The following is a 24963-nucleotide window of genomic DNA, read 5'->3' as shown; positions in this document are numbered from 1 at the left end:
AAAAAAAAAAGGTTTTCTTTTTTTAAAAGTGTCTATACTGAGCATTTAGACTCTTTTTTGTTTGTTTGTTTTGCTGGAGTCTTGCTGTCACCCAGGATGGCAGTGGCATGATCTCAGCTTACTGCAACCTCCGCCTCCCGAGTTCAAGTGATTCTCCTGCCTAAGCCTCCCGAGTAGCTGGGATTACAGGTGCATGCCACCATGCCCAGCTAATTTTTGTATTTTTTGTAGAGACAGGGTTTCACCATATTGGCCAGGCTGGTCTCGAACTCCTAACCTCATGATCTGCCTGCCTTGACTTCGCAAAGTGCTGGAAGTACAGGTGGACTCTTTTTCTTGGCTTTATTATAATATTTAAACTTTTTTTGAGACAGGATCTTGCTCCGTGTATTAGTCCATTCTTACACTGCTAATAAAGGCATACCTAAGACTAGGTCATTTTCTTTTTTTTCTTTTTTTTTTTTTTTTTTTTGAGATGGAGTCTCGCTCTGTCACCCAGGCTGGAGTGCAGTGGCACCATCTCGGCTCACTGCAAGCTCCGCCTCCCAGTTTCACACCATTCTCCTGCCTCAACCTCCCGAGTAGCTGGGACTACAGGTGCCCATCACCATGCCTGGCTAATTTTCTGTATTTTTAGTAGAGATGGGGTTTCCCATATTAGTCAGGAGGGTCTCAATCTCCTGACCTTGTGATCCCGTCACACCCAGCCAAGACTAGGTAATTTATAAAGGAAAGAGGTTTACTTGACTCACTGTTCAGTATGACTGGGGAGGCATCAGGAAACATACAATCATGGTGAAAGGTGAAGCAAACATGTCTTTCTTCACATGGCAGCAGCAAGGAGAAGTCCTGAGCAAAAGAGGGAAAAGTCCTGTATAAAACCATCAGGTCTTGTAAGAACTCACTCACTATCATGAGACTAGCATGATGGTAACCTCCTCCATGATTAAGTTACCTCCCAACGTGTCTCTCCCATGACACATGGGGATAATGGGAACTACAATTCAAGATGAGATTTGGGTGGAGAAACAGCCAAATCATATCATTCCAAGCCTGGCCCCTCTCAAATCCCATGCCCTCACATTTCAAAACACAATAATGCACTTCCAACAGTTGCCAAAATCTTAACTAATTCCAGCATTATCTCAAGAGTTCAAGTCCAAAGACTCATCTGAGACAAGGCAAGTCCCTTCCACCTATGAGCCTGTAAAATCAAAAGCAAGTTAGTAACTTCCTAGATACAAGTATGTATATGCATTGTGTAAATATGCTCATTCCAAATGGGAGAAATTTGCCAAAACATAGGGCCTAGAGGCCCCATGTGGTACAAAATCCAACAGGGCAGTCATTAAATCTTAAAGTTCCAAAATAATCTCCTTTGACTCTACATCTCACATGTAGGTCACACTGATGAAAAAGATGGGCTCCCATGGCCTTGGGCAGCCCCCTGTGGCTTTGCATGATACATTCCCCCTCTTGGCTGCTTTCGCAGTTGGCATTGAGTGGCTTCAGCTTTTCCAGGGATAGAGTAAAAGCTATCAGTACCATTCTGGGGTCTGGAGAAGGGTGGCCCTCTTCTCACAGCTCCACTAGGCAGTGTTCCAGTGGGAACTCTGTGTGGGGGCTCCAACCCCACAGTTTCCTTTCACACTGCCCTAGCAGAGGTTGTCCATGAGGGCTCCTCCCATGCAGTGGATTTCTGCCTAAACATGCATGCATTTTCATACATCCTCTGAAATCTAGGTGGAAGTTCCCAAACCTCAGTTCTTGTCCTCTGCACACCAGCAGGCCTAACATCACCTGGAAGCTGCCAAGGTTTGGGGCTTGCACTCTTTGAAGCAATGACCTGAGCTGTACATTGGTCCCTTTTAGCCAGGGCTGGAGCGGCTTGGATGCAGGGCTCCAAGTCCCTAGGCTGCACACAGCAGTGGGGCCCTGGACCCAGCCCAAGAAACCATTTTTTCCTCCTTAGCCTCCAGGTCTGTGATGGGAGGAGCTGCTGTGAAGGTCTCTGACAGGCCCTGGAGACATTTTCCCCATTGTCGTGGTGATTAACAAGATTGTTACTTCTACAAATTTCTACAGTTGGCTAAAATTTCTCCTTATAGAATGGGTTTTTCTTTTCTATTGCATCATCAGCCTGCAAATTTTCCAAAATTTTGTGCTCTGCTTTCCTTTTAAATGTAAGTTCTAATTCCAAACCATATCTTTGTGAATGCACAAAACTGAATGATTTAAGAGCTCCCAAGTGACCTTTTGAATGTCTTAGTGCTTAGAAATTTTTTCTGCCTGATACCCTGAATTATCTCTCTCAAGTTCAAAGTTCCACAGATCTCCTGGGAAGGGGCAAAATGTTACCAGTCTCTTTGCTAAAGCATAACAAGAGTCATTTTTGCTCTGGTTCCCAACAAATTCCTTATCTCCGTTTGAGACTACCTCAGCCTGAACTTGATTGTCCATATCAGCATCAGCTTTTTGGTCAAAGCCATTCAACAAGTCTCTAGGAAGTTCCAAACTTTCCCAGATTTTCCTGTCTTCTTCTGGGTCCACTAAATTGTTCCAACCTCTGCCTATCACCTACTTACAAAGTTGCTTTTACAATTTTGGGTTATCTTTAGAGCAGCACCTCACTACCTGGCACCAATTTACTGTATTAGTCTGTTCTCATACTGCTAATAAAGATAAAGCTGAGATTGAGTAATTTATAAAGGAAAGAGGGTTTTAATTGACTTACAGTTCCACATGACTAGGGAGGCCTCAGGAAACTTATAATCATGGCGGAACAGGAAGCAAACACATCCTCCACATGGCAGTAGCAAGGAGAAGTGCCAAACAAAAGGGAAAAAGTCCCTCATAAAGCCATCAAATCTTGTGATAACTAACTCACTATTCATGGGAACAGCACGAGGATAACCACCTGCACGATTCAATTATTTCCCACTCACTAGGTCCCTCACATGACATGTTGGGATTATGGGAACTACAATTAAAGATGAGATTTGGGTGGAAACACAGTCAAACTGTATCACTCTGTCACCCAGGCTGGAGTATAGTTTCACAATCCCAGCTCACTGCAGGCTTGACCTCCTGGACTCAAGTGATCTTTCCTCAGCCTCCTCAGTAGAGTACGTGAGATTATAGGGTGTGCCAGCACACCTAGTATTTTTATTTTTTTGTAGAGATGGGATTCCACTATGTTGCCCAGGATAGTCTTGTCATTATTTCCTAAACAATATAGCATAACAGCTATTTACATAGTATTTGCATTTCATTAAATATACAAGTAATCCAGAGATGATTTAAAGTATATGGGAGGGTATAGGTTATATGCAAATACAATGCCCTTTTATTTAAGAGACTTGAGCAACCATGGATTTTGGCATCCCCAGGGGATCTTGGGACCAATCTCCTACAGATACTGAGGAAAAACTGAACACACAAGTGAGATGATTGCCATGTCTGCTATGACAAAAAAAAAAAAAAGGTCTATACATGCAGAGAGATTTGGGACAAAAGGCTCTTGCATGTTTAAGGAAATATAAAATATTACATCTTAAGAGTCATTAACAGTTTCAAAACGTAGGTGAAGCTTTTGGTTTTACACTCAAATGCAAGAGTTAAGAAACCATTCTTTCTGAGAAATAATTATAATAAGAAAGCCACATAGTCTCCACTAATTAGGAGCTGTGTAGCCTAAGGCCACTCCACTAACTGAATTGTGCATCTCTTTCTCCATAAGTAAAGATAGACTTAATAAATAATGCCTGCTATTCAGGATTCTTGTAATTAAATTCGTGCAACCAATAAACCATAGTTATTGTTATTAAGGTAATAACTAAATGTTGATATATTTTCAGGTTACAATAGAACATGGGACCCCAGGAAACAGACTGTCACAATGTAGAAGAGTTTGACTGTGCCAAGGATAAACCCAGCTATTTCCTTTTGACGTGTTTTATGTTGCTAAACTTCCAATGTTTTTGCAGCCTCCAAAATTTCTGAGTTCATGAACTTCTGATTTCTAAGAGAGCAAATTGGACACCAGACTCCGAATACAAAGTTGACTCTTTACACATGTAGATTGTTTTCTACTTTGTCCCTTCAAATCTACGATAACTACCCAAGTCTTCAAGCCTATTCTAGTTATTTGAGGTTGCAACTCTGTTTCTTCATGAAATACAAAGAAGAGTAGCTACCATTTCTAGCTCTGGGAGAAACTGTGTTATTTAGCACCTACCAGCTATTACAGATAGTTTCATGTTGGATCCCAAGATTTCAGCAACCTGCTGCTACTGCTAAGTATGTGTTCAGTGACAAAAACTTGTAGGCCAATAGACAGGGTGTTGAAATGATAATGTGTTAAGAAACACAGAATTTTCTCAGCCAAAAGGAAAGCAAGACAAAGAAAGTGATGAGAAAAAGAATGAGATCAGTCAATTGATTGGACAGGAATATACCTCACTAAGTTACCACCTGGAAGCAGCCTTAGGTTGGCATCAAAGCAAGAACAGGAAAGGATATGAAAAGTTATTCACAGGCTGACTCTTGAAAGTATATAGTATCTAAGAGTATTGTTTCCTGGCTGGTGAACAAAAATATTTAATATAACCATATATGAGACAATAGGCTAGTTCTGATTTTGAATATTACAATCCCATCATATCTAGAGACATTTAGGAGTCAATTAATCAATTTCATTACCTCTTGGCAGATGTTTAACATACCCATTTGCTCATTCATCCATTAATCCATAAAACTTAAAAAAATTGTGTGTTAACTGGTTTATTGCTGTAGATAAAATGGTGAAGAAAATAATCATTGTCCTTATAGAACTTATAAACCCCAAGGTAAACCTTCCTTCCCTTCTGTAACGAAGAAGCAAGGAAGTAAAAAGAAAAACAAAGTTTAACAATTACTTGGAAATAAGTTCTGTATAACAACTATATATTCTAGTGAAATCTACATCCATCTATTTAAAAAAATAAACGTTGGATTTTAGAAATACTCATAAATTACTCTTTAAAAGGCAAGAAACACACCATTTTTTGCCCAACGTCAATTGTGAGACTACACTCCTGACTGGTCGTCAAGAAAGGTTTCCTCTTGTTACAGAAATATCCTCTTGTTTCAGAAACACTGCAGTTTGTAAGGAGATCTTGTATCATTGTACTAGGTTATCAAACACTAAATCCACCTTGGAGAAAGTGTCCTGGAGCCACTATCTATCAATCTTTCCCATGAGCATTGGCAAAAAGTGCCAAAAAAAGTTACTTTTTGGTTGACTCTCTAGGATCAGACAAGAAGAGACAATAAATATTATTTGATGATAACCTGTTACCTTTAAATAAATATAGAAATTGTTTGTGGGCTGAAACAAACCATTGGCTCATAGTATTTTCCTTTTTTCACATAGTCCAAATAACATTATTTAGCCAATGAACATAGACAGAAATATCATCAACAAAATACTAGCAAACCAAATATGTGTGTGTTGACATATCAAAAAGATAATGCATCACAATCAAGTGGGTTTTACGCCAGGGATGCAAAAATAGTTGAACATATGAAATCAATAAATGTAATACAGCACTCAAGTACAATGTAGGACAAAAACCATATGATCATCTTAACACATGCAGACAAATCATTTGATAGAATTTAGCATCTCTTTATAATAAAAATCCTTAAGCTAGACATTGAAGGAACATACCTCAAAATAATACAGGTGATACATGACAAATACACAGTAAACATCATACTGAATGGGGAAGAGATGAAAGCATTCTTTCTAAGAATTAGAACAAGACAAGGATGGTCACTTTCACCACTCTTACTCACCATAGTCATAGAAGTCCTGGCTAGCGTAATTAAGTGTGAGGAAATAATAGAAGGCATATAAACTAGAAAATCAGAAGTTAAATTATCCCTGTATGCTGGTGATAGGATCACACCTCTAGAAAACCCTAGAAGTTCCACCCCAAATATCTTAGATTTAATAAATGAATTTAGTTATATTTTCAGATAGAAAATCAACATACAAAATAAGAAGCATTTCTATACACCAATAATAACAACCAACTTGAGAACCAAATCAAGATGGCAATCCCATTTACAATAGCCATAAAATAATACCCAGGAATATACTTAACTAAGGAGGTAAAAGATCTTAACAAGGAAAACTATAAAACACTGATGCAAGAAATTGTAGTTGGCACAAACAGAAAAACATCCTATTCTCATAGATTAGAATAATCAATATTGTGAAAATTACTATACTTCTCAAAGCAATCTACAGAGTCAATGCAATCCCTATCAAAATATCAACATCATTTTTCACAGAATTGGAAAAAATAATCCTAAAATGTATATGGGATCTCAAGAGTCCCAATAGCAAAAGCAATCCTAAGCAAAACTGGAGGCATCACATTATTTGACTTCAAGTTATACTACAAGGCTGTAGTAGCCAAAACAGCATGATATTGGTAAAGAAAAAAAAAATACAGACACATAAATCAATGGAACAGATTAGAGAACCCAGAAATAAAGCTACAAATTTACTGCAAACTTATCTCTGACAATATCATCAAGAATATTCACTAGGGAAAGGACACTCTATTCAATAAACGATGCTAGGAAAATTGGATTGACATGTGCAGAAGGATACAATTGTACCATAATCTCTCACTATACACAAATATCTACTCAAGATTGATTAAATTATTAAATGTAAGACCTTAAAATATAATAATATTATAGGAAGCCTACAAAAAACATTTCTGGACATTGTTTTAGGCAAATAATTCATGACTAAGATCTCAAAAACACAGGAAACCATAACAAAACTAGACAAATGAAACTTAATTAAATTTAAAAGCTTCTGCCCAGCAAAATAAATAATCAACAGAGTGAACAGACAACCAGCCAAATGGAAGAAATATTTGCAAACTATGCATCAAACAGGAGATTAATATCCAGAATTTATAAGGAACTCAAACAGTTCAACAACAACAAATAATAATAATAACAACAATAATTCCAACAAATAGTGGGCAAAAGGCATAAATAGACCTTTTTTTTTAAAAAAAAAAAAAAAGACATACAAATGACCAAAAGCATATAAAATGCTCAACATCACTAATAATAATCAGAGAAATCCAAATTAAAACCACAATATGATATTTTATATCATTCAGAATGGCTATTACTAAAAGGACAAAAAGTAATAGATACTGGTGAACACGCAGAGAAAAGAGAATGTTTTTACACTGTTGATGGGAATTTAAGTTAGCACAACCTATAGGGAAAACAGTATGGAGATTTCCCAAAGGACTAAAAATAGAACTACTGATCAATTCAGTAATCACAGTACTCAGTATCTACTCAAAGGAAAATAAATAATAATATCAAAAAATATCTGAACTTGTATGTTCATCACAGCACTATTGACAATAGCAAAATTATGGAACCAGCCTAAGTGTCCACCAACTTAAGATTGGATAAAGAAAATGGTATTTAAACACAATGGAATACCACTGAGTCACCAAAAAGAATGAAATCACATCATTTGCAACAATTTGGATAGACCTGGAGGCTATTATCTTCAGGGAAACTACATAGAAACAGAACTACAAATACCATACTTTTAGTTGTAAGTGGGAGCTAAATAATGTATATACATGAAAGTAGGGTGTGGAATGTGGACAATGGTAGACAATGGAGTCTTAGAATAATGAGGACTGTTGCTGGGGGCGAATGATAGAAAATTCCTTACTACTTTTACTTAAATATAAATTATACTTTTACTCCTTAAATTCATATAAATAAAGCAATAAACAATGTTATTAGATAAGAAATAACATGGGCTATGAGAGGAGTCATGGGAAAAATGGGTAGAAAGCATTTGACCAACATAATTAATAAGGTTAATCTCATGTAAGTAATTGTACCTTATAAATAGGAACTACACATCATTTGAAACATACGTTAAACTTCCACAAAACACATACACAGGAACCTCCCACAAATATCACCAAAAATCAAAAAACGGAACTCAAACTCACAATCACTGACCAAAATGCACTAAAATTAGAGATGAACAGCAAAAGCTTAAGAAAAAAAATATACAACTTAAAATAATGTAATATCCTTAAACTCTCGGCTTAAACCAGAAATGTTGGCCGGGCCTGATGGCTCATTCCTGTAAATCTCCACTCTTTGGGAGGCTAAGGCAGGACTGCTTGAGCCCAGGAGTTAGAGACCAGCCTGGGCAAAATGGCGAGCCCCTGTCTCTCAAAAAAAAAAAAAAAAAGAAAGAAAGAAAAAAAAGCCACACATGGTGGCACATGCCTGTAGTCCCAGCTGCTGAGGAGGCTAAGGCAGGAGGCTCACCCAAACTAGGAATTTGAGGCTGCAGTGAGCCATGTTAGCAACACTGCACTCTAGCCTGGGTGACAGAGCAAGATCCTGTCTCAAAGGGAAAAAAAAGAAAGAAATGTGAACTGGCATTAAAAACCATTTAGTAACATATAACAACAAGAAATGTTAAATGCAAATTCTTCCAGGTAGAATCAAAAATCTAAGTAGGGAAAACTTACAGCCTGAAATATTTTCAATAAAATTAATGAAAACCTATTTTAAAAGTGAACCAAACTTTAATCCAAAAGATGTATTCTTAAATAATTAACAACCTTTAAAATGGTAAAATACAACTTTTTTAAAGGAAAAGTCCAAATGAAAGAAAATATTTGATTTTGTGAAGTACAATGATCCTATATTTTACAAACTCAGAGGACAGCAAAAGAGCACAAATAAAACAGAGGGATCTTTTATATATAAATAGTTTCTTAAATTATCGAAAAGTTTCTGGCAACAATTGATTTTATGAGAAACAAACTAGAACTGTTCACAATTTTTTTGTAGAATCTAAAAAATCTGACCAGAGTGATAAACTCTCATTAAGGTTTTGTACTTCTATTTTAAACACAGAGAAGCATGTATGTGCACAGCAGGCTGCCCAACACATCTTTGTGTTTGTTCTGCTTTGTCGGTGTATCTGGAATCCAAAAAGTTTTATTTGGCTTGATGTGCTTTGGTGTCAAGATAAAGATAATAGTCATATTACATATCCTGTTTCAAAGCCTAGAAACAGATGCACAGCTAACTAAATCATTTTACAAGGCTAACGTAGTACTGATTCCTTGTGGAAAAAGAAAATACAAAATGAGAGAACAAAGAAACAAACATCTGGGCAAATATCATGTGAACGGAAGTAAAATTTCTTAATAAAACCTTGCTGAGTTTTGCTTGCTAAGTTGAAAGCAATGCATATTAAAAGAGGTTTTCAGACAACTATCTCTAGTTTTTCTAGATTCTCAAGGATATTTAACATTAGAGAATATGTTAATAGAAACCAGTATATTAACAAATGACAGAAAAATATTATCATTTCAATAAAATAAAACTGGTAGTTAAATCAACTAAACATGACTAAAATACACAATTCCTAAGAGGCAAAACTAAATACACATACCAAATACTGAAAAAAAATAGCCTTTCCTAATCTGTTAAAGAGTATCTATATGAAGAAAACATGTTCAGTGATAAAAAATATTAGAAACCTTCTTATTATGCAAGGGAGGGGATAATGATGTCTAGTATCACTTTTATAATCAAAGATTCAACATCTTTTTGGAGGACCTAGCCAGAACATTAAAACAAGTAAAATATATATACATATAGCTGACCTATGTATTTAATTTTAAAAATTATAACTCTTATGCTTCTAGATGGTAGAGTTGTCTACTAGAAATTCAAGGGAATCAATGAATAGAATATTAGAACTGGGAAACAGTTCCAATTAAGAAATACAAGTAGACTATATATAAGTAAAGTAGAAACATTATCAAAACAACAAAATCAAAGTTTTCCTATATGGCAAATACTATTTTACATAAAAAGAGACTACTAAGCTACCACCCAAAACATAGCACATTTTGTCACCTTCTTTTTGATCATTATCTCTAGAAATGCTGCTTCTCTGCTGTGTGTGTGTGTGTGTCTACATGTGCTTTCTCAATCAGGTCACACTTGATTTTCACACTTAATGGTGACCTGGGTATAGTTTTATTTTCTCTTCTTCTCTCTCCATGATTCATTCTTTTGTTTTTGCTCAAACCAATCTTAGTACATATATGAAATATTAAGAGATATTGCCATTGATAGAATGCAAAATAAAGTAAAATTATTAAGGCTATTGTTCATAATTTTACAACCATTTTCTTTCAGAGTTTGCTGCCTACTTTCCTCAGGTATTTGCACAGGTTTTTCTCCAGTAGAAATGAATTTAAACATGCTCTAAAACGATGTGGCATGTTCAAATGAGTCCACAGGGAGATGATGTTGAAAGTAGGTTTATATATATTTTGTTCGTGTGTGTGTGTGTGTGTAAGAGAGAAAGACTGAGCTGTAAAATAAGTGAGCAGAGTTTTTTAAAAAAGACTAAACTACTATATTTCAACTCAGATTATATAGATTAGTTGTTTTACTTTCTAGTACAATCTGATATATAGTATTTCCATAGAAAAGCCATAAAATTCAAATATTGCTGTTTTATACTCATATATTAAGAATGTGCATTATTGCTTTCTAATACTATGTTGACTCTCAATTTTTTCCCCAGAGAAACATAAAATGACACTTAAATCAATTGCCATAATAATGTCATACACCTAATAGTTCCTTTTAAATATTTGTTTTCACTTTAAAATAATTTTGCTGTGTTCAAGAGCATCCTTCCAAACTTCTGCCCACTCCACCCTTAAGAGAAGCAAGTAACTGAGAGCCAATTTAACCAACTTATCACATTTCTTAGGTTGCTTTTTAATAAGCAACTTATTTATTGACTTTTTTGCTTTCTCTGCTCCTTGACTCCAAATATTACAATATATTTCAAGATCTCAAAAGTGGTAAATATTTCTCTAACTTGTATTTGCCATGAGAGTCAACATCCACTCAAAGTTCCTTTGACATGAATAAGGTACATCTTTGATCTCTGAAGCCTCCTTCTGTGACATGCCCTGAATAATCCAATGCACCCTGATGTTCTCATCTTCCAGGAGTAAAAACACATTAAAATGCATAAACGAAAAGCCTTGATATACGCTGACCACTTAAATTGGGTGTGTGTGTACATAAGAGAGAGAAAAAGAGAGAGTGCACTAGTGTATATTTACCAAAATGAACTGGAATCCCTCTCAAACTAATGATTTGCAGAAAGTACTTATTCTGGCATAAAAAAACAATGTATTGAATAGTTTTATTGGGTTTTGGGTGCTTTTCATTTTGTATTTTCATACAGCTTCACAATGACAATTTTTTGAAAATAGTTCATTAAGGTTGAAAAAGTAATTGTAGACTAACAAATCTTCTTGCAGATGTAAAGTTATAGGACTGATTGAACGAAGTCAAACTGTTTTATAGTACTATAATAATATACAGTTCCATATAGCAAGATAATATACAGATACATCATATAATAGTACATTCTGTTATATCTATCATTATATTTTCTTTATTACATATACATATTCTACTGTATACTACATAAATAATAGATCAATTTGTGGCTTGGCATTATTACAATGTTGAATTTTCAAATCTATGAACCATGTATAATATTTCATATATTTATGCTTTTAAAATTATCTCAATAATATTTTGTATTGTGTTGTAGTCTCCTATGATCTTCTTAAGTTTTATTCTTTGGTGTTTAACAATCTTAGAGGCTATTGTAAATGCTATTTTATTTTAAATTTTATTTTCTATTATTTTATTAGTATATGAAAATGAAATTCAGTTTTACATGTGGATTTTTATGTTCAACAACTTTGGTAAATTTATTAATGTATTAATTATAATTGCTCAAACATAGATTTATTTTCGATCATCTATTTAGGCAACTATATCATCCGTGAGTGAAGAAAGTTTCAATTCTTTGATTTCAGTCCTTACACCATTGCTTAATTTTGTTGGCTTATTTGCCTAGTTAGAACCATCAATAAATAGTTGAACAGAAGCTATCATAACAGGCATCTTTTAGAATTATCATATGATTTTTGTCCTATGTTATCTTAATGTGTTGAATTAATTGATTGCTCATCGAATGAATGACATGCCAGTTTATATTCTTGAAATAAGCCCAATTTCATAGAGACATAAGATAATTTTTAGTATATGCTGAAACTTGTTTGGTAGCATTTTGCTTTGGTCATGAAAGAGGTTATTTTTCCTTTTTTATAATGTCTTTATCAAGTTTTGAGATCAAGGTTATTCTGGACTAAGTAGATGAGTTGTATTATTTTTGTGCTTCTTCATGACAAATTACCACAAATTTGGTGGCTTAAAATGACTCAAATTTATTATTTTCTTGGTTTTCATGGCTCAAAACTCTGCCCATAACCCAGGTAGGTTCTCTGCTTCAGTGTTTTGCAAGGCCGGAATTAAAGTCTTAGTAGAGCTGAGTTCCTTTCTGCAGGGTCTAGGGGAAGAATCTACTTCTCAGCTCATTCAAGCTACTAGATTATGTAGAATTGAGGTTTCCCATTCTTCCCTCCTGTGTTAGTTTCAGGTACTTAAGATCACACTCCACCTCATTCCTTCTCACAGGGAACCTGTAATCTTCAAGTAGCCAGTGGTCTCATTAAACCCATCTAAGACTTTTATGTTGTAAACTGTGTCCGATCTCAGTCAATCAACCCACCTGGATCCTAAAATCCCATAAATATTCTCGCCTGAGTATTCTGTGCTGAAGAACTACTAAGTTTGTTTAGATAGCATTCTCTCTTATGGAAGTTAGTCTAATAAACTTAATTTTCCTTGATCTGAAAGATTTTTTGGTGTTCTTTTAGACCAGTGATGGTCTACATGCCTAGTTTCTCTCTCTCTCTTTCTCTCTCTATATATACACATATACACCTCCCACTGCTCCTCATCACCCTCCCTAAGTCCCTTTGTCTGCTCTTCCTTATTTCAAAATTCATTGAAGTTGCTACTAATACTTACAGTTTCAATTCTCTCACCTACTATTCGGTGCTTCAACTCAGACCAATGTGGGCATCCACCCACCACTACACCGAACTGCTCTTGTCAAGGGCACTGGATGCATTTATGATACAAAATACAAAGGAGAGAATTCTTGCTTCATTTTTTAACCTTATTATCAGCACTTGGGACAGGAATCAGCTCTCCATTTTACAATAATCTCTCTTTCGGCTGCCCAGTCACCACATTCTTTCCTTCCTCCTCTTTCTCAGTGCTCTTTGTTGGCTGTACTTTCATTTTCTCTACCTAACATGAAATGATGGCTTTCCACGGGCTAAATACTGGAGCCCCTCAGAATCTCATACTGGGCCTGGCCTTACTCTTTCTAGTTTTTCTAAGTGATCTCCTCCATTCTCAGCGTTAGAAATAGTATCATTTTGTTGATGATTCTCAAAGATATTTCTTCTTTCTAGATGCTTCTGGGCTCTGTACTTGAATACAGTTAATTCTCATTATACATGGATTCTGTATTTGTGAATTCACATACTCATTATAATTTATTCTAACACTGTGACAATTTTGTAGCCATTTGCAGACATACACAAAGCAGTGAAAAATGTGATTTTCACCCAATGCTCTTATTCCCTGCTGAGGTTGAACAAGGCAGTGTTTTGGCTTTTGTTTCATCTTTCACACTGTAAGCAAGTGTCCTTTTGGTTGTCTAGGGCCATGTTTTCCCATATTTATGCTTGTTTGTTATGTTGCCGTTTACACGGGCCCCAAAATGTAGTGTTTAAGTGCTCTCCAGCATTACTACATGCAAAAAAGCTGTGATGTGCTTTAAACAAATCTTTAAACATAAACAGACATAAAACCCAAGTTCTGTATTGATCAGTTAGTGAAACTGTGGTCAGGGGCTGCTAGGAACTTAACCTTGTATATCTCTTAGGGGCCAGGGTTCAGTATTCATGAATTCAGTGTTCATGACAACCTGATGACTTACTACGACAAATAGCAAGAATCAATTGCATCTTGTTCACTGGATGACCTATAGCCATCTCAGACTTCAATATATAAAATGCTGAACTCTTTCTTGTCATCCACTATCCTAAATATCAGTAAGTAGGACCATTATCCTCCTGGTTACTTAAACCATATCTCTGCTTCTTTTATTTTTTGTTTTTAGATTTTTCAGTGTTTTCTGCCTTTCACATCTAATCTGATACCTAATTCTGTTGGTTCTATCCTGCAAATTTATACAGAATGCATCCATTTCTCATCAAAATCATGCCTACTACCTGTAAACAAAGTCTTTAATTTCCCTTTTCTGGACCAATGCAATATAATTCTAACTGGACTGGATTCTGAAGTTTATGAAACAAATCCTTTCAATAAATTCTCATTATCTGGAAATACATTTTTTTTTTTTTTTTACTTTAAGTTATGGGATACATGTGCAGAACGTACAAGATTGTTGCATAGGTATATATGTGCCATGGTAGTTTACTGCACCTATCCACCCATCATCTCGGTTTTAAGCCACACATCCATTAGGTATTTGTCCTAATGCTCTCCCTCCTCTTGATGCCCACCCCCCAAACAGGCCCTGGTGTGTGATGTTCCCCTCCCTGTGTCCATGTGTTCTCATTGTTCAACTCCCACTTACGAGGGAGAACATGTGGGCTTTGATTTTCTGTTCTTGTGTTAGTTTGCTGGGAATGATGACTTTCATCTTCATCCATGTCCCTGCAAAGGACATGAACTCATTCCTTTTTATGGCTGCATAGTATTCCATGATGTATATTTGCCACAGTTTCTTTATCCAGTCTATCATTGATGGTCTTTGCCATGGTATTAACCTTACATATTCTTATTACTAACTACTTCTCCAACTACACTTTATGCCATTTCTATATTTGTTCCCCTTACTTTAACAACAATTGCCCTAAGTCTCTATCACTTCTTCTGGAAAGTTTCCCCTGAGTTTTCTGAGCATAGACTGGTATTTTATTTTACTGCGCTAACATCACACCCTATAGGTAGCTCAAGCATTGCTCTTGTCAGACTGCATCGTAATAACCTGCTTTGTACCTGGATCTCCTACCAGACTGCAGAATACTCAGCAGCTATGAGGGCCTGGCATAATATGGGATCTCGCTAAATATCTATTGAAGAATTTCAAAACACATTGCACAAGTAAGATAAAGATTTCAGAAGTGGATTTAAGTAACCCCTGCTTTGAGGGGAAAGCTAAACCATAACAAGAACTAAGAAGAAAGCAAAACCTAACATGATATTCATGCCCAGACACTATTTTGTTGGTCTTCTAAGCAGACTGTGTGACCTTTCTGTCCTCCTCATCAGCAGCAGGACTGGTATGCCGAAAAGTCTGACAGCATCAGCCCTTCGCTCCCCAGGGAGATGTTAACAGAAGTGAGGAGCGGGCAGGAAAGACAGCAACACTGTCCTGATCATTGGCTACATCTCCTAGCAACCTCAGGTTCAACCAGAGCTGTCCTTGAGAGGGTTGCCTTTGAAAGCTTGAAAGTGACAGATGTCAAGGACCGAAATATAAGACAGCTCTTTAAAAATTGATATCCTTTGTATGATACGGTGCTATTTTAAAGACATCGCCTCATAATACTTAAGGCTGCTTTTTCCAAACTCAATGGCTTAGCCACCTAAGTTATAGGAAAATTGTCAGGGGCATTCTGCCTCAGTGGACAGCACATGTGAGGATGCTCATGTTCTCAGCCAGCTCACATGACCCACTCAGTTTGAAGCTCAAACCACACATGATGCTTCAAAATCCACTTTTTTCTCCTTCGTTAAAGAAATTATATTTAAGTGCAAGTCAGTGGTACTGTTGTGATGGTAATAACCTCTCGCAATAGAAAGAAAATGAGCTTTTTCCTAAGCTTTGGTACTTTAACAGTTATTAATTGCAAAATATGGAATTCCAGGCTGAGGCAGATAAACCCTGCAGGCCATGAAGTGTAAGTTTTCAAAGTTTTTTTCTACACAAACTCTTCTTAGCTCTATGTTCATATGGCCAGTAAAATTTGCAAAAGTAACGTATATTGCCCACAGGAGATTAAAACTGCTATTATTCGTGTACTTCAACTTTCTCTCCCTAACTCTTCTCCTTGTGTCCTGGGGTACTGGAATCATATTGAGAATTCATGTGGTTCAATTCCCTCAAATTATGTTATTTTTCTTGATATTGTAACTATGATATTGTATTACTTTTAAAATTTATAAACATTGAGGATTTAGTTTTCTCATTCTGACTTGATATTTAAACTTTGTATTTTTTTCTTTAAAAGAACCACCCCAATAAACGATAAACTTCAGGTTCCACAAAACTTGGATCTATTTATGACTCCAGCGTTCATCCTAGTCCCACCCAGTGAATCAGCCTCCATTTACGCCAAACAAGACCCAATTAGCCTCTCCTTTTACTGCCCAGCACTAATAAAACGGTACTTCTCTTGGACCCCCCCTGCTTATATTCTTGTTCTTTCTCCTAATCTTCCATTTTGCCTATCAGGATGCCCTCAGTTTGTGCCCATCTGTCCTAAACTGTGCCATAGTCACCTGCCCCCTGCTCTTAAACTGTTTCTCTGGTTCCTGGTGTTCAGTGAGGTCCTCTATGGGCAGCATGGACCAAGCCCCACCCACACCTACTGGGTCATTAGAGCCTGCACTCTAATAATACCCCAGGTGATCCGTATGTATATTTAAGCTGAGAAGCACTGCTCTAGCTGAATGTGTACCTGTTATTTGATATATATCAGCATGTATCTCATGTCAGTGAATATTTAGCATTCTTAATATTATGGTGTTGAACCCGCCTTTGCAAAGATTATGACAGTGAGAGAAGTTTAGCATGGCTGACTCCATCTTGCTTCTACCCTCATAGGCTGATTGTCTTTGCTCATTCCTGGGTATAGGCCAAGTGAATCATGGGAGGAAGTTCGCTTATAGATTAACTTGAAAGCAACAATGATAATAGTCCCTCCCTAAAACTAACACCCTCCTTGCTTAGGGGCAGAAAACAACTTTTGTAAGACTAATAAAAGGCCAGGAGATGAGGATGGTGGGAAGGGCCTGCATTCTGCTAAAACGTATGTGTAATTTTTATAATTCCTTTTTGTTCTGGAGTCATGTGGTCAGATACCACAGGACTTGTGATTTTCTCAATGGCTTCTACAGATAACATCAGTATTGTGGAGGCAAAAACTGGCCTTTTGAGGTGTAGTTCCGATTTTTGCATTCTGACAACTGACTGGCCCCTCATGGACTCATGACTCATGACTTAACTGGTCCTGTGGTCCCCCTATCCAGAGGCAGACTTAGCATGTAGGGATCATTTTCCACAACCCTATGATTGCATCCCCAATAAATCAGCAACACCCATTCCCTAGTCCCTTGGCCACCAAACTATCTTTAAATAACTCTAACTTCCATGCCTTCAGGGAGGCTGATTTGAGTAATAACTCTGTCTTCCATGTTGCCAGTCACCTGTTCATTAAACTCTTTCTTTGTTGCAATACGATGGTCTTAGTGAATTAGTTCTGTATGTGCAGTGGGCAGGAAAAATCTGTTGAGCAATTACAGTGTTATCAGGTTTTTTATTGTTGATTATGTAAAATATTGGTGCATATTCTAGTTATTTGGTAGACAAAACCAACCTCTCTACACAGTTTGTTAATAATTGCTACAATTTACTGATAACTTATTATTGGGTTTCACCATGAGGAATTTGCACTTTTGTTGATAAAAATAGTCAAACATTAAAAATTTTATACGGTTGTGGCATAACTCTGTACAGTTGCAATATTTTACATATATTAGATCTTAAACAGACACACACAACATACATACAGGCGTGTAGTATCATCGTTTCTGTATTCATGCAGAGTACCGGAGGCTTAAATAACCTGAGCAATGACTCAGTGCTGATTAGAGTTTAGGAAAGATTTAAACCCAAGCAATGTAACTCTAAAACATGCATATTAGGCATAAGGCCATATTGTCTTTGTAATTCCAAGTAGCTCAAGGACTGTACCTTATTCTTTTTGCATCATTAAACGAAGCCTTGTAGAATACTATCAGTCATGCAGTAAGTGTGAAATTGAACTGGAATTGACCTAGGCTGGTGGGGGCAGTCCTACGGAGTCACAGCAACTCAGCAAGACCCTGTGGGTTACGGGTCTGTCCCTATTTTGTGAAGCACAGTAAACGGGGTTTTTGGATCATAGTGTCTTTTTCCATGAGGCTCTGCCTCTGGCTTTGGTATATGGGTCATGAAAAATACGATTCATTTCCATTTAGATTCTCTCAATGTAATTGGCAGTAATAAATTCAAGCCTGATTTCATGTTCCTGTTGAAGCTCAAGGGAGCCTTAGATATTTAAAATATTAAGCATTTCTAGAAATTTAATGTAGGAAGATTGCCTTCTGGTAAGTCTTTTTGAAAATGGAAACTCAGCAGTTTTGCACAAATCTTAAGGTTTTGGTTTTTAGAATTTCCCTCATTCTTTTTCACTATTTCTCCAACTTCCTTTTATCCCTCATGCCCTATTTCAATTGAAAAAATTATTTAATAATGCATGCATATGTAGGGGTGTGTGTGTATACAGAAATGTATAGGTGTGTGTGTATATACGTATTTCTATACATTTCTGTATATACCAAATATGGCATATGTCTCTATATGTGTGTGTATTGTGTATGTACGTATTTGTATTTATGTACACACACACACACACACACACACACACACACCTATGGTCTCCGACTTAAAATGTTTCAATGACTTACAATTTTTCAACTTTACAATAATGTGAAACCGATAAAAACTTAGCAGAAACCATACTTTGAGTACTGATATCACCACTTTTTTTTCACTTTCAGTACAGTATTTGATCAATTGCATAAGATATTAAACACTTTGTTATAAAAAAAAGGCTTTGTGTTAGACTATTTTGCCCAACTGTAAGCTAATGTAAACATTCTGAGCATTTTTATAGTAGGCTAGGCTAAACTATGGTATTTGGCAGGTTAGATGTATTAAACACATTTTTTACTTAAGAAATTTTCAACATACAGTGGGTTCATTAGAATGTAACCACAGATTGAGAACCTTCTGTGTATAAATATATATGTATATATATATATTTATATATATGTGTGTATATATATATTTATATATATGTGTGTATATATATATTTATATATATGTGTGTATATATATATTTATATATGTGTGTGTATATATATTTATATGTGTGTATATATATATTTATATATGTGTGTGTGTATATATATATGTGTGTGTATATTTATATATATGTGTGTATATATTTATATATATGTGTATATATATATTTATATATATATACACACACACAGAGAAAGAGTTGAAAATAGCCTCTGAATATATGGATTCAGATTTAGCTTATGTGTATGTTAAGTGTCTCCTATGTGCCAAGCACAATGCTAGCTGTTATGGTTAATATTGAGTGTCAACTTGATTGGATTGAAGAATGCAAAGTATTGCTCCTGGTTGTGTCTGTGAGGGTGTTCACAAAAAAAGATTAACATTTGAGTCAGTAGACTGGGAGAGGTAGACACACCCTCAGTCTGGATGGGCACCATCTAATCAGCTGTCAGCATGGCTAGAATAAAGTAGGCAGAAGAACGTGGAAGGGCTTGACTCGTTGAGCCTCCTGGCCTTCATCTTTCTTCCATGCTGGATGCATCCTGACCTTGAACATCAGACTTCAAGTTCAACTACAATTCAAGGTGAGATTTGGTTGAGGATACAGTCAAACCATATCAGCAGCCTGTTTTCCTATTGTACTGGCAAGTGTGTTTGATTGAGAGGGCCTGCATAGAGATCTTCAGATAATTTTTAAAATATTCTTAATTTTCTTATTCTTTGTATTCTGAATACACTCAATAATCAAGTATCACTGTAATAAAAGACTGTCTATAAGTACAAATTTTATGATTTTGGAAAAGTAAGCATTTATTTTTAACATAAGTATTCCAGAAAATTATTGATATCATAAAATACACAAAATTCTACTGTAGTACAGTTCTTGGCCAGCATTTTTGTTATAATTTTGTGGACTCACAGGGAAATCTTTGGTTGCAAGTTTCAATTAAAAATTTTATTTATTTAAATATTAACAATTTTTTACTTAAATGTACTCTGGTGCATCTATTTCTCAGCTGCTCATTCCGTAGAGATCAGAGAGATGTGCAAACAAAAAGAATCACACCATAACTTCTGAAGTTGTCCTTCAGAGAATGAACAGAGGGCTGTCAGAGAAAGTTTACGAGATCTCTGCTTGCATATGGAATGTGCAGTAAAATTCTGGATAAACTCAGTAATATTGCAGTTTGTCTTTGAAGTCCTTGGAAAATTACTTCATATAATTAGAGGTCATTTTTTCTTGTCCCTGTATTCAAGTTACTGTATTCAATTTGAGATATATGTTTAGGCACTAATTCCTAAGAGATTTAATTATCCTTTTTCATTGGGTACAACACAGACAAATGCTTTGCTTCTAAGGATGAAAATACATCAAGTCTTAGGGCAGGCAGAGCTTTATTTCAGCATTTAATATACAAAATGCTTACTAAGCAAATAGATAAGGTGAAGAAGACAGCAAAGGGGATATTTATCCTCCCTAGGAAAGGAAAGTAAAATAACAATGAAAAGACAATGGTTTGCCTATGATTGAGTGCTAATCCAAGAAAATCTGCTTACTCATTGAAGCAATATTTTTGAGGCATTTTCTAACTGAATTGATTTTTTAACACTTGACATTAATAATATTCCTAATAATAATAAAACCAAAAGTATTTCATAGTGTAATGTTAATGATTAAAGTCAAGATTATCTTTCTATACTTGAATACTTAAAATTAATTCACATTAACATATTCCTACAAAATACATTTCCTTGTCCATAAGATCATTTTTTAAATAAAACTATTCACATGATTGTGAATAGAAAAGATTTCATAGATAAAAAAATTAGACTGCTAACTCTTGTTTTTGTGTTTCTGTCATGAAAAAGTCTTGTATGACCAGGAATTTCACCAATTTCAAGGCTTTTAGAAGCAAAGTAGCTTCTATCAGAAAGCAAGTTCAATCTTATTTCAGAGGCTCGTATTGTAGTCAGTGAGTGAGCAGAGGCAACATACCACCTCAGTCTGGGGCTTTGGCACACTGCTGAGGAGTCTGTGTTGAGTGAAAGGAATTGGATTGAGTAGGCCAGGCATGGTGGCTCATGCCTGTGATCCCAGCACTTTGGAAGGCCGAGGTGGGCGGATCACAAAGTCAAGAGTTCGTGACCAGCCTCGCCAACATGGTGAAACCCCGTCTCTACTAAAAATTAGCCGGATGTGCTAATTTTAGCGCTAGCGTGCACCTGTAATCCCAGCTACTTGAGAGGCTGAGGCAGGGGAATCGCTTGAACCCGGGAGGCGGAAGTTGAAGTGAGCCGAGATCAAGTCATTGCACTCCAGCCTGAGCGACAGTGCAAGACTCCATCTCAAACAAACAAACAAACAAACAAACAAACAAACAAAAAAACGTAAAACACACAGAAAAGTAATGTGGCCAATGGGAATACACCATCCTATATCTTCTTCATTCTTCTTCCCTAGAAGTGGGGGGAAAAAAAGGAACAAAAGCAAAAAACACTCAGGAACTTCATCAAGTTACAAAGAAGGTAGGTATCCTAAGGTATTTCCTGAGAACTGTGGGAGATCTAAATAGGACCTAGCCTGCCACGTGGGAATTGCCATCAGGGTCCACCATGTCTGTGACACGGAGGACAATGAAGAGGGATGCCACAGTCATCTCCTTAATTGGGCAAAGCAAATAAAATTTGCATAGAGTATTAGAGCTTCAGATAAGCCAAGGTCCACAGGAATATTTGGACCAGACTTTCTCAGTGTGTAGCATATTTTAAAAACCAAAAATGTTATTACCTATTCCAAGGGAACAGAGTACTGGTCAAATAAGTTTGGAAATCATAGCATATATTACCCTATTTGAGGTTTCATAATGTCATTATGGAGATTAAAGATTCAGCAGTCTCACAGAAAACGAACTTGTTCAAATTTGTCTAATCTTGTGTGTCTCAAACTAATCTGAGATTTCTGTCTTAGTAATAGATTTAGGAATACTCCGCAGACCTGTGTTCTTGGGAACTCTAGTTTGGGAACCGCTGAGTTTCAAAATGTGTTAGAATCAGGCTAGAAATAAAACTTGGTCCAGGGAGCATTGAAAAGTATTGAGAAATGTATGTTAAATTATTGTATACTTTAATATTCACTTTAATAATTATATATATAAATATATATACACATATATAGAGAGAGAGTGTTATTTCTCTATTTTATAAACATAATAGAGTGAAATTTCCATTTGGGACAATTAGTTCATGGATAGTCTAATTACAATTAAGGCATCTGGTGACATAAATTATGTACAAAGCATCTAGAAGATCAATTCTGAAATGCTACAAAGTCAACATATATGATTAAGCTTTTCACAAAGCATGATTACTGTGTATATTGATGTATATATTTTGTATGTTTTTGTACGTATTCTGTATATTTGTATATATTTTTTATATTCTTAAAAGAGAAGTTCTTTTGATATAATATGCCCAGTAAGATCACATTGAACCCAATATGGCCAACCAAAACAAGAAAGCAAATTCTCATTATTTGTCAGAATGTAACTAATAGAGTAAAAGGTTCTTGTTTCAGAGTATCACAAGAAAGGCAGTAGATTAAATTAAGACCATTTATCTGCCACATAGCCTGGGATCTTGGACAAATCACTTCAATCATTTGGGCCTCCACTGTCTCACGTGCAAACAGGAAGATTAAGTGATATCTGAGGGAGTCTGGGGCTTAACGAAGTAAGAACTCTGTACATCATTCCAAGTTCTTTCAACATTGGAAAGGGACAAGAAGGGGCATGCCCTTATTGTATTTATAGAAACTGAGGTCAAAAATTGCTTACAACATTTCCTCAAAGAAATAAAAGTAGTTAGCCCTTTATTCTTCAGGATTTTGTGCAAAGGTATACACTCCCCATTCCAGTAGCCTCAAAATTTCAGTTCATAGGTGATACTCAGGGGAGAGGAGAAAATTTTTTTATTCTTCTAGCCAGCAGTAGAACAATACAATTACCTTTTAGCACAAATTCCAATAAAAGCACCTTAAGATACCATGTTATACAAGGCATGACCTCTTCCCAGAAGCAGCTAGAAGGGAAGAAATTCAAATAAATTTAAAAAGAAAAAAGACATTTAGAAATAAAAGAATATATGTACACATAAATACACACACGGAAAAGGTGAAAGAGACATTAGTTTAAGAACAAAACACATAAAACACAGAGGCAGCCTCTTCACAGGAGTTTGGAAGTGGAATTGCTCTGTTATCCCTTGAATCAGAGTTCACATTCCTTGAGGGTTGCAGCCCCTTGCCTTTTCTTTTTACATCCACTGCCCAGCTCCAAGAACCCAGGACCTAGCTAAGCCCTTGCAACAGGGTGGACAACACATGCACAGGTACCTTTGAGAGGGTCACTTGGTTTTACACCATGTCACTACATTCTTGTATTCATTCACATGTATTAATTCAATCATTCATTAATCAGTTTGTTCGTTCATTCATTTGCAGAGTACTCTGGTTAGACATTAGACCGTGGAACATAGTTGAAACACTAAGAACATTTAAGTCCTTCACCATCACCATTGCCACGCTTTGCTCTTGATTGCTTTTGTTATCTCTGCTAGCAAGGAGCTGGTGAGGAAATCACATGGCAGCAGGCTTGCGTAATCAATATGTTTTATTATCATTTATTCCCAGCTGCAGTGCTGCCGTTGTCCTGGCTGCCAAGCACTCTCACCACCTGGGAGACACCTAGAGAGGTTAATTAGTTTACAGCTGGCCATAATTAGGAGCAAAATGCAGCAAAAGGAAGCTCTTAAGAATCCTGACAAAAAGCATATGCAGAGGTGATGCTGTCAGCTTGGGCACACTGTAGTGTTTTAACGAGAAACTAGGCATTTAAAAGTTTGGAAACTGTTACATAGGAGTGCCAGGTAAAGGCGTAATTACAAAGATTAACTGGATAGCAATTCCACAGTGTTGAGAGGTTGTGATGGGAAGAAGGAGACATTTAGGCACTTGATTGACCATGCCATCCCTGTGAGCCAGTTTTCTCAAAAGTAAAATGAGGTGTTTCCCCTGAACAATATGCAGGGCTTCCAACCCTGTTCTTCATAATGCCTCAAAAGGCTCTCAGGAATTGTCGAAGTGATAAAATATAGACTTCACTCAAATTATTCATACCAATAATAACAACAGTTGCCAATTCTTTATTATTTGTCAGTGCTTGGCACTAAATATTTTATCTGATCTCCACAGCAACCATGTAAAGTGGATGTTGTCAACACCATTATGTAGATGAGAGTAATAAGATTATAAAAGAAGAGGTCACTTGCTCCAAGTTACATCCTCGTCAGTAAGCAGGCCCAAAATCAGACGCGCATGTTTCAGACCCCAGAACCCCTTACATTTCATGTCTGGAGTCCATCAATCTGCATTAAACCTGTATTGTCTAATACATTCTAACAAGGAATAAGCTGGATTCTCAGCGAGCACCTCCCTTCAATTCATCTAGCTTCTTTCCCAGAAATGTAGGGAATCAACAAGGAAAGGAAAAGAAAGGTCCTGAGAGAAGACTTGACTAATTTAAGTGTCTTCTCAAGACCAGTAGTATGAATTAATCTCATTTTGCTCCAAAAGCTTCTTCTGTTGGTGAGCCAGACCAAAGAAACACACAAATCCCAGCGTGGGGAGACGAAGATGCCCTGGA

Source organism: Rhinopithecus bieti, unplaced genomic scaffold (assembly GCF_001698545.2).
Source record: "Rhinopithecus bieti isolate Rb0 unplaced genomic scaffold, ASM169854v2 scaffold_10223, whole genome shotgun sequence".
NCBI lineage: Eukaryota > Metazoa > Chordata > Mammalia > Primates > Cercopithecidae > Rhinopithecus > Rhinopithecus bieti.
This window is presented reverse-complemented; position numbering follows the sequence as displayed.